Source organism: Neodiprion fabricii, chromosome 4 (genome assembly GCF_021155785.1).
Source record: "Neodiprion fabricii isolate iyNeoFabr1 chromosome 4, iyNeoFabr1.1, whole genome shotgun sequence".
Taxonomy (NCBI): Eukaryota; Metazoa; Arthropoda; class Insecta; order Hymenoptera; family Diprionidae; genus Neodiprion; species Neodiprion fabricii.
In genome coordinates, this window is record NC_060242.1 from 32,510,595 (window position 1) to 32,532,652 (window position 22,058).

The 22,058-nt window shown below is 39.0% G+C and overlaps 1 protein-coding gene across 9 annotated transcripts in view; it reads left to right on the forward strand.

Annotated features, from left to right (window-relative positions):
* Positions 1-22,058, forward strand: part of LOC124180192 (ankyrin repeat domain-containing protein 50) — a 79,950-nt gene that overhangs the window by 16,966 nt on the left and 40,926 nt on the right. For 8 of the 9 annotated variants that reach the window (XM_046565365.1, XM_046565368.1, XM_046565370.1 and 5 more), the window contains exon 2: positions 8,636-8,677. The exons of the other annotated variant lie outside the window; for it this stretch is intronic. The gene's annotated coding sequence lies outside the window, so the exon portion shown is untranslated. The remainder of the gene's footprint in view (positions 1-8,635; positions 8,678-22,058) is intronic. 9 annotated transcript variants of the gene reach the window in all.

The following is a 22,058-nucleotide window of genomic DNA, read 5'->3' on the forward strand; positions in this document are numbered from 1 at the left end:
GCCATTATATAATAAGTTTGATCCGAACTTCCGGTCTTGTCGTCCGCTGTGTCTTGGAGGAGAACGTTACCCTCCTTTAAACACTCGTACATATTATATGCCGAATGATTATTTTACCATAGTGTGTGTGTGTGTGTGCGCGCGTTTGTGATTCAGGCAATAACGACGGGCCTTATATGAATACCGGGAACGTAATTACCGATATCTGTAACCAGGTGATGTTGTATTTTATAAATAACACGCGTGTAAATTGCCGGCTTCGCATACGGTGGTTAAATATAGACACGTCATTTTCATAAGCCTTTTATTATACCCTAGGCCTTTCTCTCTCTCTCTCTCACTCTCTCGCTCTCGGTATTATGGTCGATGATTAGATCATACTTGTAATACAGTACATTCCACACAATGCTGTTGCATAGTAAGTGTAGTATTAATGAATGTACGATATGGAGTTTGCTATTTTTAGATCAATGCGAACGTCGTTGGTTCGGGTTGGGGTAAAAAATTAAAATGATTGATTTATAGAAGCTGGACCAAAATATAGAATTTTCAAAATTAAAATGTCCAAAGTACAAGCACAGAAAATTGTAAATACGGAAAGGTGAAAAATATAAAAAGGTTCAAACGTAGTACGACGAAATCTAAAATCTATATAAAATTCTACATTTTGCCATTCTATATTCTAACCTCTGTTTTTCTACACTTTCTAGATTTGTCAAAAATCTGTAGAAATTAGGTTTTCGTTTCGTAAAAAGTTTATGACCTTTCTACTTTTTCACCCCCCCACCCGTTGGTTCCTGTTTTTCTTTCTTTCTTTCTTTCCTTCCTTCATTCTTCCTTCCTAACTTGATTTCATCGAGATTATACCGCGCCCTCCACACTTGATTGACTGACTGACGGATTGATTGCAGGGCAGAGTGAAGTGCAGTAGCGATCTTCTGTCGAGGCTATTCAACCTGAACCCTTCGTACAATAACTCGATTCGCAATCGTTGCACTCCGGTTTGTGCATATAATTATTTCTTCGTCAAAGCGATTGTAGAGCAAGTCACGTTGTTATATGTGCGCATGTATCCCTCCACGGTTCTATGCACCGACGAATTACAATATATTTCAATATTTATTATCTTACGTCCGTATATACCGTATTGTACTGGTATATGCGTATTACCTGTAAATTCAGATTTGTCAGACTCGTATCACGGACGGTTAATTTTCGTACACTCGTTATTTTTATTCATTTATTTGTTCTTCTTTTCTACTTCACCGTGCGTTTCATAGTCGAATTCGCGACTTTGCATTTACTATGCAGCTGTGCAGAATTTGCAAAACAGATAAATTGTGACTGTATTCATTTGCCGACTTGGACTTTGTCTGACTGGGTAAACATCGGATGAAAACAGCGGATGAAGAGAATGATGCATTGTTCGAGAAATATCGTGCGGATTTCCCGGATGCTGAAGGGTAAAGCGAGGAAAACAAGGGAAGTGCACGGCAAAGAAAACACGGCGATCAACCCGTTGTTATAAATTAATGTGATGTTGAAAAATAGTCGGGTACCTCGTTCCTACATAATTACAATATTACGTAGAACATGTACGCATGCCATTGTACATTACGCTTATCGATGGAATTTCGTATCGAAGTTCCGGCATGGACAGCGAAAACTCGATTACCGCAACTTAAAATCGATAGTTGAAAATTATAATTCACACTTCTGACACGTCGTTTTACTTCAACTGAATTATACACTTATCCTTAGTATTCGTTTGGTTGTTCGATATGTGGGTGGAACAGATTTGAAAAAAATAAAAATTAATTTACCGATGTATCGTAGCATTTGTTTTGCAAAATTAAATAGCAATGCATACGCTGTATGCGATATTACAATAAACTTGAAATATATGCAAAGAAAACCTATCGTTGTTGTTGTTACGCTCTGCAATTTATTTTAAGTTTATTTCGACCAGTCGGTTTTTCTATGATTCGATTGCAATTGATTCGCCAGCTGCTCTCGTGTCTGGCCGTCATCGTATTGTATATTTACATGTATTTCGTCTAATAGATAGCAAGTGGTCTAGATATATTCAAGGGCAATTATAAGCAATTAAGGCGTATTAGGATTGATTGAATGTACGGTGAACTAATCAATCGAATACCTATTTCGCAGGGCGTGTAAAAAAAAAAAGTCTATTATATATTATTGTACGTATGATATATTCGTTGTTGCTGCGGCGTGAAAATTTATTAGACATTTTCTTAAAACGATTATAATCTTGCACTTGATTTGCGTGTCAGAATTTTATCGGAAATAAATTTTTTTTTTTCTTTCACGCACTTTTGTTACACCTCAAGTACGCGATTTCAGACAGAACGAATATCGTTATCGCATCACGTATTCATGGATTTGAATTTTGTGCAAAAAATCACTCGCTTTTTCGCGTCGGTGTAAATTTAAATTCTATCTGGTGCGGTGGGTTCGCCTTAATGAAACGTATCTGTTTCACCATTTTACATTCAAATGACTATATATGATATATGTATATGTATATGTATATATGTACGGATGTGTGTATGCATACGTGTAAATACAATTCGCATCAGCACCGGGTATGAAATACACGTAATGATTGCACCGTTCGTTTAATTTCATTTCCGTGGAATTGTTTGAAGTTTGACTTCGCCTCAGGAATTCGACAAACCGATGACTGTGTAGGGATCGCTCGTAACGCGATGACGCGATGATGAATCAGTCGTATTTCTCTCTGATAACAGTGCGAGGAGGGGAATTTTCATTTTCGTCTTTTTTTTTTTTTTTATTTTTCTCTTTGATATTCGATTTTAATATCTCTGTCGAGAGCTATGCGCAGGAATTCCGGCGCCAAATGTACGATCCATGCCATTTCCGACGATGTGATCTTGTTCCAGAAACTCGCACGGACACTCTCTCTCTCTCTCTTTTCCTCTTATTCTAAGAAACGTTTTTTGCATGACCGAACGTATACGCATATTATAACGAATGAATGAATGTTATACGAGCAATGCCCCAACCGCTCTTATGAATTAAATATGAAACGTTTGCGCGCGCTTCCGTCCATTCGGTATAAGGTATAAGGATTTGACACGTAAGTTTCGTGTTTACGACCAAAGCTGTGCTTTTCTTTATTTTTTATCTTCGACATCCAACTCGATCCGCTATCGCTTTGCCACGACGGATTTTACTGTAACTACGGTAGGCTAGTTACATGCACGTTTATATGATATACGAGAGCTTGTTGTTTCGTTCGATGGAATATTAATGTAGGTACAGTCTGTGACAGTTGTTTGTTACTTGTACGACAGCTGAACTGAACCGTATAAATTTTTTATATCTTTTTTATTTTAACGTCACACATGTTTCGTTTTCTTAACAACAAGTTAGTTTCTTTCGATCGTATAAACCGGCGAACGATTTTGGAATCGAATTTATTTCAAATGAAATCCGAGGAACTAGGCGAAGGGAGAAAATCGAAGCTGGAATATTATAAAGTGCCACGGACTTCCGCTTGACACGATTTAACCACGTTTGTTGAAAAATTGCTTATTCGCTGGTGCAGCCTTTACTTGTCAAACGAGCAGGTTTTATCCGAGTTGGAGAAATTGCCGCTTTCTCGCTTCGTGAATAAAAATAAATCAACAATCTTGCTTGCTCGGTATCTTCAACGTTATACGTAACTGTAATAGATATTATTAAACATGTATGTATACGGTGCTTACCTATCTCTACGTACCTATCTAGATAACTAGAATATCGACGCGTCGTCGGACATGTTGGAAATTTAATCAGTTCAACCAGTGTGAGCTACAGAGAAGAGCTGCTTGCTGCGACAACAGTTTTGACTACGGATTTATCCTTTGTATTAATTATGCTGCCAATTTTCAAGGCTCGTTGTTATATAACATGTCCACGTATTGTTTTACCCAGTATCGCATAGTTCAAACTATCTTTCGAGAAACAAAGAAAAATATATATGTGTGATATAATTTAATTATAAATTGACGTACGCGACGGATTTTCACTGTTTTATTACCGTAAAATCGCCATATTTTTCAATATCTCAATTATCCGCAATGTCAAATAACAAAAGTTTACGCGTATGTCGAAATGCGAGGTTTCTCACCGAAAGTGGTATTTATTTTATTCGTTTAGTTCTTTTCGCCGTTTGTGTATACGATGACTAAAGTTTCTACTCAAATCGTACAAGTATTGCCTACTGTGTACACGAGTATTTGACCATTCATTTATCGCTGATTCGTGTACTTTCCTTTTTTTTATTCTCTTTTTCGCCAACTCCGCATCCTAAATGCGCTGTATTTGTTACATGTACTTTACTTTTAGGCATAGGGAAGATATGCCTACACGCTTGTCACGAGCACTTTTCGTGCTTAAATAATTTCTACCTGTTCAAGGATAATTATATGCTTGTTCATAAAGCTTTCAGAGCTTCTCGTTAATACACTGCGAGGCATGTACCATTCTCTCTCTCTCTCTCTCTCTCTCTTTCTCTCTTTCTCCGTCTCGCGCTTTCTTCCCTCGCTGTATAAGACAGTCGTTGTTCTCTCTTCCTCGTATCGCGAGTACCGAGTCTATGAAGCGAGAGCAGACATGCGACAACCGCCTTCTTAGGGATATGAAATTAGTCGAGTCGAGTCGAGTCGAGTCAAGACGAGAGCTACTTTAGTCAGAGAATAGCCGGTGCTGCTCTAAGGCTAGGCATCACGTACGATGACGACTTTGCCACTTATATACATATAATTTTACCACCTCGACATCGCACATGCTTAGTAACCCCATCGCGAGTTTCTCCTACATGTATTCATCTTCTTCCAATTTCATCCTCGCTCGCTTTTCTACTTTTCACATATTACATATTGTATGTATACATATATTACACGTATAGAAAAGAACGTCTTCGACTCGTCTTCAAGTTTTATTGCTTTTGACCTACAGCTTTGACGACTGTATTTATTTATACACAGGTACATGGTATACGCCTGTGTGTCACTTCGCGTGGGGCAAAGGGATCAACCGGGAAGAATAAACTACTCCCGGCGTAAACGCTGCGGTTCAACCCGAATTATATAAAAATACATTAAATAATTCGCCTCTCTTGAATTCAGCTTGCCAAGACTCTTTCCATCCGGCCATTTCTTCTTCCCAACTTTGCAGCGTGCTTATTAATATTTTCACAGTTCAGATCTATATTTATCGCGTCATTTTGTTCGATGAATGGAAACGACTAAAGATTAAAAAAAAACATGTTGCCCGTCGAACGAAGCTGAGAGACGTGCAAAGACGCGGTATGTACGCACGTTCAACGGATCGCCGATGAAACGAGGAAATGAGACGCTCGGTATTAGAAAGGTAGAGGAACGAGTGGCACGAGAGACGTTACAAACGTGTCCGTGTACTCTCTTGCGTTTAACGCGTTGTAAAACGAACCTTGGAACAATGCAAGGAACTAGCGGCAGCTATCACAACCTTAGAGAGAGGGTATTGTACCGGATGTCTGAGACTTTATACGCGGACCAAGGCACGAACGCATAAAGTGCGTCCGTGCAGCTGGTGTGCATACATGTGGGAGGTGTATTATATGTGGAATTGTGTACACACGTATCCCTTACTGTATATCCTCATCATACTCGCTGTAGAGAGAGGAAACTGATATATAAAGTATTCCTTTGATATAATTGCAGTCGCAGTCCGTGCGTGTGTGTGTGTGTCAATATTTCACGTATATGTTGGATTTTACATAATGTATTCGTAATACCGCGAACACTCGGATATTATGTATACGTATAGCGTATTGGGGGAGGAACGAGAGGGACGTGAGGTGAATTTGGGACCTGTCCTTCTAACTGCGATTCGTAACCGGACCACAGTTGCTTCAATCTGTTCTCAAATGTGTGTAAAAAGTGTAATTTGACACGCGATAGAAATATTTTATAAAAGAATTACGGCGTTACGTACGGTTTTGATTAATGTGTCGTTTGGCAAAAGATTTGTGTAATTATTTATTTACGACGTATGTGTTTATGTTGTTCCATTACGATACTTGAGAGTATTCTTCTTCTTTCTCACGTGGCTCATATTTTGACAAAAAAACATTGGTTGAATTATTTTTCCAGTGTTTTTAGGTTGTTGGAATATTATCATCGCGGTTAATTCATGTTTGTGCAATGCCGGTGAAATGCGTGCGACGATGCGTTAAATGATACGAAATTTTGAAAAGAACGTGTCTTTAATGCGGTGGAATAAAATGTCGCGAATGTGGAAAATTAACAGAGCAACTGTGTGATTGGAGCTTTTTCATCGTCGAACTATTTTAACCGTTGAACTGTATATTATCTTATTTACTTCTCACCTCGGTTTACGACTGACGGGTACCTAAGATAAATCATAAAATTCAAATCAATTATGAATCAGGTTTTAATTTCATATCGTACTAATAATTCAATTGTCAATATATATTCATTTGTTTTTTTTTTGAAAGGGGTTTTGAGTTTCTTTTTCTTCAACTTTGCGTAACGGGATTAATTTCTCACGCGTATCGCATACCTGTACGTATATATGAAACTTTGGCGGGGATTGACGATTCTTGAACGGTGAACCGAAATAAACCGCAAAGAGTTTCACCTCATCCGGAGATATTTGCGAATAAAGTACTTACGCAGCCGCAAACGACATACCTCGGACCCCTTGATGGAGGTTTTAGGGTAATTGATGTACCTACCTACCCTCGCGGTCTCGCCAAATTCCCTCCGTCGAGTCCGTTGTGCCAAACGCATGCCGAACCCTTGCTGCATAATCGGCTTACTTCGGTAAGGGCGTGTCCTTCTTCGTGTAACATTTTTTTCTAGCTTCTTTTTTCTTTTTCACGTGTACCTTTACCACACGCTTATCCCAAATCTGCCAATCCTATTCACGCGATTTCAAGCCTTTACGAAATATCGTTTCAATGTCGATAAACAATTTGGAAAATTGTTTTTCTACGTATCATACCGCTGAGTCGTTTATTATATACTTCGGTCAATTAAGGTGAATTAATAATATGCTGAAAATAATAAACTGTACGTGTATGAAAAAATAAGAAAGGATCGAAAACGTGCCGCAAATCTATAGCTGGTCACAAAACAGGATCAGCAAATTTCTGCTTTCGAACTATCATTTTCCTCGGGGGTAACGTAATACTCAAAGATCTATCGGTCCCTTGCGCTTACGGGGATCGAAGATGAATTTATTATACGACGATCTTCTCGCCGCTGACACTCCGGCAAATCTTTCTCGATGTGTAAAAGAGATATTTTTTTTTTGCGGAGACTATCTAAGTATATGCGACCGATTTATGATCTTCCGTATTTTTTGCGGAGAAAAATGGCCGGCTTTGAGTTGGTTTGGATTTGCAGTTTCGTTGGGTCGCAGAGTTTGTAACGTGAAGTAATACGCATGGATCGGAAATATTTTGCAACGGTGTGAAAAAAATTGGAATTTAGAAATTTTTGCGACCTTTATTTATCGCTCGATAACCGGAATGCGGACATCCAGAATCATTTGTAAAGACTGTTTGATCGGTTTTTTGTTTTTTTTTTTTTTTTTTCTTCTCCTTGGCTATTCATTTTATGAAATAACGTTCAACTTTGATTACGTGCGTCTCTGCTTTCGAGATATTCTCTTCTCGGCTGCAGCTGAGCTGAAAATCCGGTTGCGGACCGCGGAGAGATCCAAGTTGGGGGGGGTGGGGAAAAAACTGCATCGAATGATGATAAAAATCCCAGGAGTCGGAGCTGAGATGGTATACACGTGTGCAGTCTACTTGGTTGGTTGGAGTTTTTTTACTCGTGTTGCAAACCGACGGGGATTTTTGCCGGCAAGGCCACGAAGGAAATGTAATTATAAAGCGAACAACGCCTACCACGTACCTCGTGTACTATAAACCTTACGCATACGAGGATTATATACGTAAAATCTCGGACGACGACACGAGTTCGCGTCTGCATCTGCATCTCTAACTGCGCGCAGGCAAGAAAGTAAAGGAGGAATTTTCTCATTTCGTATTCAATGAAACTGGATTCCTTTTATTCGTATACGCGGAGAGAAAAATCTGAGAAAAATTACCCTGCTGTTACTATAATCGTGATGCAAAAGACACCTAATGCGGTTTTTATTGATGCGTGTTACAAAAATTATGGGTTTTTATGAAAAAAATTACTACCTTGCTTAGAAAGCATATATTTCGGCGGCACAAAATTTAAAATGTGACGACGCATTTTTCTGATGCAGCACGGTAAAAACTGTATTAGGTGTCTTTTACATCACGATTATAATAGCAGCAGGGTAATTTTTCTCAAATATTTCTCTCCGTGCATTACGCGATGGGAATAAAATATGTTTTGAATTATCCAACTCCGCACGTTTTATTTCCATTCTGATTGTGAGCCACTTTTTCGTACGCATACTTGTATAGGTGCGTAGCGATGATAATCGATGCTCGTTCGAAATATCATGATACCCATTTTACAACGAATATATTGTTACGTTATATTTATACCGAATCCATGTATACTTCATATTTATATTTCTCATTTTTTTGTTGCAGATGATCGGATACCGCAGTATAATCGTACCTTGGTGAAAACTGGTGCGTGATATTATGTTATTCAATTCGATCACTTTCACTTGTTGTACCATCAATTGAGAGGCGTAGAGAAAAAGTACAATACTGTCAAAACAGATACACCTACGATGTATAATTATAATTATACCTACACGTATGTTCAAGTTTCCGACATCAAGATCTACCCTACAATATATCAATATATGAAAATGTTTGTCAAATACACGCGGCATGTTGGTAAAACAGAGTAAGGAACGGAATGTGTCTCGCCTATGCATAAACGTATCAATACATGATATATATATATATATATATATATATATATATATATAACATTAAATTTTCGCAACAGTTACAAGAAAATTTAGCAACAGTGATCGCAACGAGAGAGAATAGTAACGGATACTAGACTTTCCGGTAACAGCTAGAAAACTAGTTTTCATTTTCTACCCAGAACTATATTTTTCGATTGTGGTAAAAAACGAAAGTAATCAAGGACCGAGCGGTAACGGGAACTAAAAATTTCTCTCAGTGTACCTATAATATTCCGCACACTTTTCGCGAACCATCATAAACAGGCATGCGCGGTGCCTCGGAAAAATCGTATATTTTAGGGGTCGCTCGGTTTGCGTGCGCATACATAACTGCAATAATTACTCTGTGTGTGGGTGGTTGCAGAGGGGGAGCATCGCGTCTCTATACGTATACAAACGCCGGCCTGCTGCTCGAATATAGTGTGGATTGTGCAGCAGCCCTTGCTTGGGATTTCGAGGGGCATTGGGGGTGGCTAGAAACGCGTATCTGAAATTCTCTTCACGGTCCTCAAGACTCGCGCGCGGTCCCTCGAGGCCACTTTGCACCAAAGGCTTCTGGCTGCTCTGTAGCTGCACAGGGATTCGGATCTTTTCACGTTTCCTTCCCTCGTTTTCACAGCGCCAGACTTTATGGCGCATTTTATTTGTCTGCAGTTTGTAATGATATTAATTGTAAAATATTCAGCTTTCCCACACACGGTGAAATATGAACCTTGAGGGCGCGGGTACAGCTTTTTTGGACGGTCTAAAATCATACCTAGTTTGATTTTTGCTCCTTTTGTTTTTAATGAAAACAATTGGAGCAATGTGAGTTTGAAGGGTTTATTATTTATAGTTTTCAACAACGTTTCGGAAGTTTTTCATCGCATTTAAGTAGCGAACGAACGCACGTTTTCAATCCAGTAGCGCAGATTCCTCCGTCAATTTTTATACGATCGACTTGAAATTTTCACACGATGTACGAAATTTCTTTGTCGATTTGAGCTTCTGGCTAAATTTTAGAATTTTAGTTCCAAAATTTTTATATACAAATTGTTTTAGACATTTTTTTTCGTTCGATAAATGAAATCTCGTTGATAATCGTAAATGTTTGAAGTGTTTTTTTTTTCAACATTTGCGTTACGAACTTGAACCCGTAAACATGTTTTTAACTGAAAATTTTTCTTCTATTTGTTATAAGTTGGTCAGTGATGTCAGGAAACGTCACCACAAAATCCCTCGAGTTCGGAGTCGTTTGTTACTTATATGTGCCTAATTGGAAAATGTTGTACTCCAAGTGTGATTTTAGACCGTCCAAGCTGTATCCCCTCTCAACAAATGAAGAAGAAGAAAAAGAAAGAGGAAAGATACGAACAAAACACTCTTCAATGCACAAAGACAGGAATAATTTAACAATCCTTAATTCGGTAACTATTGCATACCTTATATTTGCATACATATATACATGCAGATACGCTTTTTCAATCCAGTCAACAGTGTTATCGTTACAAATTCGCATAAGATGAGGAATTTTTTTTTTCTCTTAGCCACGTCATTTTTTTTACTTTCTATTTAACATATTTATATTTAACAAATGCGTGGATAATGCGCAGGAGTAAAATTTTGTTCAGTCTCACTGCTCTGCGAGAATTTATCACAATTATGAATTATTGGAACGTTTTATATCAAAGCTTTTTATTTCTCATTCTTCACTTTGCAGTGCTAGTTACATCAATTTGGGTTTATATTACACCGATAAAACGGAACTTTGGAATTTACTTAGCAAAGCGTCATTGAATTTATACGCCTTACCGCAATTCGTGCGTTGCTTTTATTACAAAAATATATATTCCAAATTGCAGCGTCGATCAACCTTCGACAACATTCAACAAGTTTAATCAACTTTTTCCGTATTATAATAGATATTATTATTTAATAAGTCGTGTAAACTTGCGACGAAGATTAATTTTCTGCGCAATGCTAACGCGGCGGAACTTCTGTAACAAAGTATATTAAACGTATAATTATAAAGAATAATTTATCAAAGATTTTCCGAATATCTTTTTTTCCGTTGGTCGTGTCGCGAAGCGTGCTGCAGTTTGCAAATTTCTCCGCAAGGATCCTTGAGAAGCGAATTAATTAAGGCGGATTTTAATTTCCGCCTTATTTAGCCCGTTTATAATTTCTGTCTATTTCGCGAAATTTAATCGAGTCAAGTTTCTCTTTATACCTGCAGCGTTGTCTTACAGATACGCTCATCGTTAGTCTTCTCGCGGATTCGAGGTCTCCCTGCAGTTGAGAACCACTGCCTGCATGCATATGCATACGTGCATATATATGTCTGTATTTGCGCGGCGGAAGGGCGGGGCGAGAAGAAGAAGTCGCGGTTCCTTGCAAAGGGGATCTCGTTTCCTGATTTCCTCGGTCGACTCGACGTTGCGTCGTCCATTTTTAATAAACCAATCGAGTTTCGATTTTTTCTCTCCTCGAATCCGTAAGAATATAATTGATATAAATTTCTAGTAATATTATGAGGCTTTGAGGCAAGTTTTATCTCAGCTCAATTGAGTCCGATCCTGCGCCAATAATATCGTGCATCTTGAACCTTCGTTTTTGTCCCATCTGATTCAATTTTTCAAATTCGGACTATTAAATTGTGGAAAACAAATTTCACATCACTTGTGTTTTACTAAAATGGCTTGGAAAAATTGTCGGTTGATTTTTTTTTTTAATGCCGAAAGTATTATATATATATATATATATATATATATATATATATATATATATATATATATCTATATATATATATATATATATATACGTTTTCTGTTTGAGTTTAAAATCAAGAAATCGTAAGTGGGATTGGAGTATAAACACTTGGGAAAAATAATCTGAAAAAATTAATGTAATTCAAGTTTGAGTAACGATGGTTATTTAGGGGTTAAAAAATCATCAAATGTCAAATCCAAAATTAACAGAGTTGGACGTTGTTAATCCAGTTAGCATGGAATTTTGATTCTTGTATTACATGTGTGTATATCCGCGTAATGCGGGATGGTCCGACATTTATACTATTCTCAGAACAAAAATTGAGTTGTACCATAATTGTCAAACGTGAGAATTCGTAGCTCATGTAACACGGATTACAAACCACATTTACCCGCGCAAATCTTGATCCTCCACCGCCTTCCGATACGACGTGTAATTTATAATACATGTATATCATATTTACGTGTGCATTACAGCTACCGCGTAACAAAATTCAATATTTAAAAAGATTTTTCGAATAATATAGACAAAACACTAATACCACTTACCCATGTGTATTAAATATATGGTGCGGAATTAAAATATAAATATGACACAGATAAAATATAATGCTTGCATGGGAGAGGGGGGAATGAATGTATGATTTTATCCATACGGCGCACGTACGCAACAAGTTTTACGCGAACCTGAAGGCATATCGACTTTCGCGACAGACGGATCCGTATATCCGTGTATAAGCTCCAAAGCGCATTGAAAGATTGAAGAAAGACTTTAACGTCTCTCTTTTTCGACGACACCGTGAGGGGACGACGCGATGCGATTCAACCATTTCGATCGACAGTTTCCTCACGTTTGCCAATTTACAGAAAAAGAAGACCTCGGATAAAACTTGTGATTTTTCGTATAACGGAGTTTTGAATGATCGACTGTTTTTTGATTTTTTTTTTTTTTTTCCCCCCATTCACATCGCGTACGCGTCCCATCGGTGAGTCTCGTAGCTTGTACGTATACATTGCGCTACTGGAAGTGTGCAACTTCCGCTTTTACGATGAGATAAAATCCCCGAGCCAAGGTTTACTTGGGAATTAAAATCCGGTCTGTCAAGCTTTGTTGCTCTTGACGCCGTCACAAAGGGTCGTCGCATCCTGTCTTCTTCTTCTTCCGTGTAAACTACACTCTCTCTCTCTTCTCTCTCCTCTCTCCACTCTCCTCTCTCTTCTCTTAGCTAAGAGGAACTCCACAGCGCGTAGTACTAGCTACTATATTCTGGTTTTATACTCTTTTGTTGAAGAAAAATGTCCCCCCCGCGTTGTTGGTTCTCTGAGGTATAAAAGATACTCGGAATCGCGACTTGCAAGATCCAGTTTCTTCTCGTGTCAACGCCGCGAACATTTGGCTCTTGAAAACGAAGGCCATCCTTCTCTTTTGTCAATTTTTCACGTATATAACTGACCAACCTCGAAAACGCCGGAGTTCCGAGTTTGCCAAATTTCGTAACAATCCGGTCAAGATCAAACCGCCTACTCCGCGTAAATTTAGGACGGAATTCGGAGGCTGCGCAATTTTCAATGGAAATTATGTACCATTTTTTTTTTTCTCTCCCGCCAAAACTTGACGCACTCCAGGGTTAATTTAACCCTTTTGGTAATTCGTCGGCGTTGGATCGCGGGATCGTTGAAAACTGGATGAGGGGGGGGGGATGGGGCAAGAAAAATCTCTATCCGAGTATAAGAGTATTAAAAAATTAAAGCCTTCAAGTTTTAGCTTCTTAGCTCGACGGCTTTCGAGCTCATCAGCTGAATTTCCGCTGGGTGCAATATTCGCCTCGGGTTGTTAGGTAGACTTTTCAGAAAGTTGAATAAAAATGAAAAAAGAATGAAAAAAAAAAAAAGAAATTAAGCGTAAAGAGAGGAGAAAAAACTTTCAAATATCCGGAATATCGTGTGTATATATATATATATATACTCACATATATATATATAGATATATGTATATAGATATATATATACATCCTATACTCCATTGTATACTCTTTGTACCCTGCTCGGTATAACGAACCTCGGCAATTTTCCATGCCCTTTCGTCGAAGATGATTCTTCTACAAAGTCTAGACGCTGTTATACCGACTTCCTTTTAATTTGGCCACCTATAAAAAGAAGAACAAGTAGAAGATACAGAATGGAAAGGAAAAAGAAACTTTTCAGTCAATGTTTTTCATCCAAACGATTTCTGCTATATCTATAGAATATTGGTTGGATAATACAACGACACTTGCCCACCTTAGAGGAAAATAATAATTCCGGCAGTATTAAATAACCCTGTGAATATCGTGTGTTTAATCGATTCTCCATTACATCAAGGCGTCTCGCACTCGAACTGATTCTCCCCATTTTCAATTTCCCGCGAATCTTTTCCCCTCCTTCTTGAATATCGTTGCATGGGACTGTGTTTCGAACAACCGTGTGGATTCGGTTAATTCTTTTGCAACCGTAGAATTACAATACCTTCAATATCGTCGGATATTGAAATCCTCAAATGTTAGTATGGGAAAACAACAAACGAGTAGTCGCTAATTGTGAATTGAACGCCGACTGACTTAAGGTACGCGAAGGTAGAAGAGACCGGGGCAAAGTGTCCACCTCGGAAAAAAAGAATCTAAACCGTGTTGATAATTTTTTTTTATCGATGTAAAGTCTTTTCCTCGTTTCATAATTTTACCACGTCCGGAGAGAGTCGTCACATACGAATAAACGCTGTTACGCGCGAAGGTTCGCTTCAACCTTTGCGTTTATGTCCCAAGTTCTTAGTCACATTTATCGAATGACGGAAATATGAAAATTACAAATTAAATGACACAGAATGGTCGAGGCATAAGAAATAATTTTTTATAATAAAATAAAAATCTAACATTTTGGGATATTTTTTTTTTTTTTTTGTATTCCGTGTCGACCACTTCGCACCTGTACGTATAATCCTTTTAACGAAGAACGAGCGGAAGGAAGTTATTAATTACCGTCAAACTCTCCTCGGGGTAATCGGCAGGCAGCGAACGCATCTCCTTATTATACCTTCCCTCCCTCCCTCCCACTCGGCCCTTAATTAAGCTCCACCTCGGCTCATAGGTGGTCGTCAGGCCTTCCACCGCTTGCAGGCAGGCTGTGCAATTATCGTCTCTTCCACTATAGGTAACACCATGGACACCTACGAAGTTATGCACTCTGTAATACCGGCGTTGTCGTAGGATAGCATTGTTCGAAAGGGGGTTCAACTCCCGGCTGACTGCGTACGACCGAAGACAATGAAACTGCTGATAACAATACCCGCTGCGCAGTTGTTGCTCGTGTTCCAACATCTCGCAAATGCATCTCGTGTTTGGCGACATTACCAGCGCTTCTCTGTCCTTCGCATTCTCCTTAAAACGTCTATAGTGTCGCCTGTCTAATGGCATAATGTCGTAAGCGCCATTCTACGATTTGAATTGAAAAACGACAAGAGGGCGTGTATTTTCTTTTTTTTTTTTTTTTTAACCGCATCTAGGCTTTGAACGTGAAAATATGATTAGAAACGTTGAAATTGAATATCCGTTCAATTGAGAACGAAAGGTCGTATGTACTGGTAGATAATAATGAACAATATTTTTTTCCACTTCTCTTGGGCTCAAGTATAAATTCATAGGCTAATGGTAAAAGGTCGTATGTGCTGTAGATGCGACCTTTTGGTTGTGATGAAACATGAAAACATTATCTACCGCGGTAATTGCATAAGGGTGTAACCACCAAGAAATTATTATTGTTATTCCTATCGTTCCGATAATTAACGATTTGGATTATCAACGTTGAGAAAATGGATATCGTCACTATATAACTGTTAGTTTCAATTTTTTATGCGTTTTAGTAATCTTTAAAGCGTTTGGAAAAAAAAAATAATAATCGATGGTTACGACTTTTCGTTTATATTTTCGAGAATTTTATTTTAACATTTCTGTATATTTGCAGATTTCGATTTATCTATGCGCTTCAATGATTGTTAGAGGAAAAAAAACTACGGTTACGGCTTTCCGTTTTGATCTTTTTTTTTGGTGGTTACGACCTTGTGCCATCAGACACGCATATTATTTGACACATTTTAACGCACGTTGCGCGTGACTACCGATTCTCTCCGACGGCATAACATCGGACTCTTATTGTCGTAATGTCGTCGTCTGTTCTCTTTGTACGAGCATTTGCAGACAACGCGTCTGCACTTTTCTTTTAATTATAATGAAATTTTCCCTTTACCAACCTTTTACTCTTTCTTTAATACGCTAAATTCCTGCAGAAGTATTTAATTCAACCACGTTCAAAGCGGTGTGATAAAACACCAGCAAGCTTGTAATATGCAGCCGTTGGTGAGAATTTCCGCCACGTCGTTTTCAGAATTACTTTCCTACGCTGCGGTAATTCGATCAGTTTGCTTCGGAGTGTGTCATCTGAAATTTTTCTCAAGTGTATTTCATTCGTCAACTCGATCAACGTCGTTGTACAAATCTTCTGGAAATATCCTCCGATCGGACAAGTCTCGATTGAGATCCTTTTCAACGTCTTTTTTAATCTTCCGATATCACTGTGGAGTCGTTTGAATTACAAAGGCTCGCATGTCATTTATTCAATCCTTTAATATCACACCGAACCTCTGTTTCTAGGCAAAATTATGGACGGCATAAGGTATTTCGGCAAGTTTTCACCCTACGAAAAACTCTGTACGGATCTTACATACATGTACATACATACATCATTTTGCACTGTGTATCGATACCGTACAGAGAAATTTGTAGTTTGTTAATCGAGATGTACGCATATCGTGTACGATATCGTGCCATCGGTAGCACCTCGATTCATTGACCTTATATTTGTAAATGCGCTTTTACAATCGCACGGTTCAACGGCTGTTACACCTCCCCATCTTTATCACCACATAATTTGATTCATCATAGCCGGAGTGGCAGTGAAAGTCGACGCGAAGCTTTCTGCTTATTATAATTCGTGTAATTTATACGCAGGCATGTTGGTAAGCGTAAAATTGACTTTTAGCCAAGGATTTTATCTCGTAATAAAAAGTAGTTCGTAGGCGTTGAAAGCTTTTCGCAATTTCACGGATACGGATGAATTTGAAGGCCGTTTGCCAGCCGCTCCTTCTTCGCCATTTTTCAAACCATAGTTCCGGTGGCCGCTCGGCGACGAGGGCCGGCAGCAACAGCGACAGCGACAGCGACAGCAACAGCTTTATTACGAGAAGCGTTATCGGCATCTGTTGTGACGTAACGGGGCGAGGGGTCGTTCCCTCCCACACCCTTTCGCTCCTTTGGTTCGCGCGTTATCTCGGTCCGAGGTTGGTCGCTCGGGTGGGTGAAACCCTGTTTTGCAACGACACCCGAGGGCTGCGCCGACCGCCGACAATGCCTCTTGAAACGTATTCGCGCGGAGCTTTTTGCCTCGAAACAAAATCTGCTTCCATTTCACGCCGGAGAAACCTTCTCACCCGCTTATAAGTATAATATACACGTGTATACGTGCGTATGTATGTATTTGTATGCGTATACTGTATACCCTGTGTATATATATGTATATATGCGGGGGGTGAACCTTCCGAATTACATCCCCGTTTCCGTTGCTGCCATTCTTACAGAGAGATATCGCGAAACTGAGTCTTTCCCCGCAGTTTTATACACCTCCGAAACAACAGAAGTTTATTATTCTTTGCGAACGGTCAAAAGTATCGTTATATAGTATATTATTATTCAATTTTTATCGTATCTACTTGCAGCTTGGTTACCGTATCGGTTTCAGTCTTGCTCTCCGGATGTTGAAAGCAACTTTGATAAAAATTGAACGTTCGCTGTATGTTGATGAACGACGTAAAACTCATTGGGTAATCGGAAAATTTCATTTTTACATTATTTTATACCTCTATTATATTCTTTTCACGATTTTCTTTTGTTCAATTTTTCTTTTTTGTTTCTTAGTTTTTGGTTCTGTCGGCACGTTTTAGTCTGCCGCTACGTATAACTGCAGTGTTTCGTAAGGATATGAAACCAAGAGAGAAAAGTTTTATCCGCATGTTCACGGGAACGTTCACGCACCGCGCGCAAATGACACGCTGCAAAATCCCCCCCCTCGCAGGTGCGAATAACGCAAAGCTACTCACCGACACACATTTGCGGGATGAGAGAATTAAGGGGAGAAGAAAAACTTTTGTGTTTATATGAAAATTGTCTGCGGAACTCCGGGGTCAAAAAAGGGGAGACACCTGGAATTCCTGCACCCCTACGCAACAGAGAAACCGGGTCAAATTCACTCGTGATTTCGAATATTACACGTTATTATTATTATATTACACACACACACACACACACACACACATATATATATACCTTTTTATGCATTGAAGAATATCCGATGTCTAGACGATCCAGAGATTAAATCCGACGAGCGTTAGAATTTCGTCCTCCGGCGAGTTTATACAAATCGTAATGCCTTTGAGTGTAATTAAAATTCTCGTTTACTAGATAATTGCAATAAACCTTTTCGTTATAATATTCACGGCCTGCGAAGTGTGTGAAAGATGCGAAGGTTAAGTTCCGGCCGGAAAAACCGGCCTGGGGAAAAAGTCTTATTCGAAGTTATAGCCGCAAAGAGAAATGGAAGTAGGGGTTGAAGGAGATGAGGGAAAAAAAGAAAGAAAATGAGAGAGAGAGAGAAAGAGAGAGGGAGAAGAGCGGGGTAAGAAATAAAATGTACCCCTAGTCGTGGTTCTATCGTTCTTCTTTTCCGTCAGTTCTCCATGCAGTGGAAGTAAGATGCTGCTAGTAGAAAATTGGGTTTATTTTGCCGCTCGCTCTTCTCTCTGACTCTCTTTCTCTCTCTCTCTAATATGCACCACGCCTCAACTTAGCCCGGGTCTGGCGCTCTGCAGTTCTAATTTCCTTGGCACACCCTTTCCAAAGCTTGGATGATTTCTCGTTATTAACGGTGAAAGTTTGAAAAAAAAAGAAAAAAATAGTTAAACGGTTATTTTATCGGACTTTTGCATAGCTGTTACATACACTTGAAACACAATAAAGGAGCTTGCTAATTTTCTAACAGGTTTCGCGTCGGCTCTGATAAAACGATTCTATTTACCATCGAATAATATGCGAGAATCTCGATATCCACACAAGGCGTTTCGGATGAAAATTCAAACCAACTTCGATAAGGGAGAAGAAAAAATTAGGCCTCTATCCTCAAATCTTACGGTATTATGTTACGATACTCGAGTGTTTACTTCGTTCTTGTTTTCTCGAAGATTATTGGAACGAGCCAAAATTAACTTGCACTCAGGCGGGGAGGGCACGATCACTTTTCGTTGCCGGTGTAAGAGTATCCGGTGAGTACTACGTATTTTCAGTGATAACGAGAACCACCTTCGCATCAGATCGCATTTCCTGGTGACCAGAGATAACGAGTCCCCCTCGGCACTTCCGGTCCGTCATCCCGCCTCCGTTGCCATTCGAGGCGGAAAGTTCTTCCTTTCTTATAGTCCGGCGACGTGGCGACAAAGACGACAATAGAATAAAGGAACGAGATAGGCACTAGATAAGTTACTCATGCGATAGTCCCCGAGCGTCTCTCCCTGTAGTTTTTTTTCCTTAAATTTTTTTTTTTTTTTTTTTACTGAACTTGGTTGGCCAAAAATCATGACATTTATTAATTATGTACAATCAGTTCAATTTTTCACACGATTGAGTATTTGTAAAGTGATTATATTCGTGAGATACGGAGATTCCTTTAAAAACACAGTAATAGAAACTGTATATTAGGATTATTGCGAACGAAAGAGTTTAGATATCGATGCCGCGGTTCAAATCTGTTATTCGAAATTTTTCTTAAATCTAGTGAAATCGTCCGATTTTACTCTACGACGATTCATTTTATTCATAGTATAATTTTCTTATTCGTTGATCCTTATCAATATTGGTGCAACCTTGTGAAATCAAATAATTAACGATGGCGATATGATAAAAAAAACTTGCGTTTTGGTGAACTTGTGGAAAATAGTTTTCTAAACAAAATGAAACATCGTAGAGTGAAATCAAACAAATTTACTTCATTTTTAATCATTTCGAAGTGATTTAAGACAATCCAGCATTTTCCGGTTTTGTATTATTATTATTACTATTATTTTCTTATATTAGAGATCATCTAAACTAACGAATACAATAATTCGATAAATACTCAGTGTATGAATATCCCGGAATAAAATTGACGAATACTATTGTTTTTCAATCAACCAGTTAACCTCCGTAATTTAAGTGCATCATGCATATGTCGGGGAGGTTTTGCCAGACGATAATTTTGATTGAAATAAAGAAATTACTTTTTTTTTTTAAATCTTTTATACATATTTTTGTATAACCATTTATGAACTTCGAGTGATGTAGGATGAAAATGAAGAATCTGAAAAGTGAAAAATTGTCTTCCGTTTCTACCGGTGTTTTATTTTTAGTCGCAGATTATTTAGGATAACCGTAATTACAAGTGTTTTTGCTAATATCGGATACCGGGAAAAGTCCCTCGGGTGGAAATTGCTAAATCGATCTCTGTGTTAGATTCGGATTTAAAGGAAAAAACCTTGGCGCGATGTGAGTAATACAAAAAGTTGTTACAATTCTGCAGAAAGTAGGCACAATAGGCGCGGCTTAGCGCGTGTCCCGACATTTCCTACGCTTTACAACAGATACCTGATCCATACAGAGAATGCCGGTGAAATCCAATTCTGCAGAGAAGCAACCTGAGGCGGGTATAAAATAGTAAAGTTTGGGGTCCGGGTAACGCGAGTTTCACTACGAAACCGGAGGGGGATCAGCGATATTTATTTAAGGGTTTGATCTTGGGTTTCGGCGGGGCTCCTTAATTTACCCAGATAAATCCCTTCGCGGTGCCTCGTTGAGCCAGCCACCCTCCGCCTTATCTCCCTTCTTGGTTTCGCCATGGCCCTACTACCTATAAGCCATTCTCTTCGTTACGCCGTGGGTATACGGAAATTCGGAAGTACGCCTGTCATTCTATTTATACTCTACAGCTGTACTGCGCGTAATACACACGATATTCGAGTTTCGAGTTCCTTTTTCACTCTCAAAGAAAAATGTCTGCCGATGCAATCGGCATAAGCTTTTGTTGTAATATAAACGCCGTGCCAAGTATGGCCAAGTATGGCCAAGTATGGCTGCATCATATAATATTCTACACTTGCGCACAACGATCTGATGTACGGAAGCATTTCAGGCAGGCATATATAAACACTCACACACAGGCATATCCGGGATATTGGTTGACGGTTAAAAAGTGTACGTACGTATCTGTTGACCACTTCCGCATCAGCGTAATTTATATGCCTTGCACAGAGATTTTCCATTCGCTTTATAGGCAACTTTCGATGTCACATTGCACGCGATTATACGGTATATTTTAATTATCACGTTCTATCCGGTTTGCTCGACGTTTTTAAAATTAACGCTGTTGTATAATTCTTATAAATTTTGGGGGAAAAATTCAGCGGATCAGAGAGACTAATATTTTACAGTAAATGTATATGCACCGGTATGGATAAGAGACGAGACGTTAAAATAAGAGTGTGGAAAAATTGCGGCATTTCTTTGTTGCTAATCGTCGAGTCTTACGTTCGTATACGAGATGCACGTAGAGTATACTTGGTGAGTTATAACAAGCACGCGCGTAAAGAATTGCAACATTTCAGTAAAACTATTATCCCCACCGGTGTTCCGCGTGGAAAGGTACATCATAAGTGCAATGTGCAGAGAAGATATGGATGTTGTGCCTATACCGAACACGCGTTTAGAGCAAAGTTTAAACTTGACGCCGTACTTCACCGCCATGTTGGTGTGTGGTGCAGTGATCGCGTTTGTCTGCGTGCGTCTGTGTGTCCGTGTACGCGGGTATGAAATTACATTTTAATCTAAAACGCGTCTGCCTCGCATAATTCAACCTGACAGACGCTGCCTGGCTGCAGGCTTAATAATACGAGAAAGTCGGGGGGGCAGGAAACGAATTCCATTTTTCCCTGCAACAGCTCTTTCTGCATGCATACTACAATCGCACAGCCTGCGTGTGTATTCTCTCTACTCGCAGTAGTATCTTGTGCGACTCTTTTCAGGGATAGATCGGGGCCACGTATATTTTTTACGTCGATTTCATCGAAACTTGAAAAATAATTTGGCAAAAACGAGATGGTGGAAAAAAAATAAAATTGCGTAGGAAACAAAACTCACATTTACAAGTGTTACAACCGAGAAAATGAACTTTTTTGTT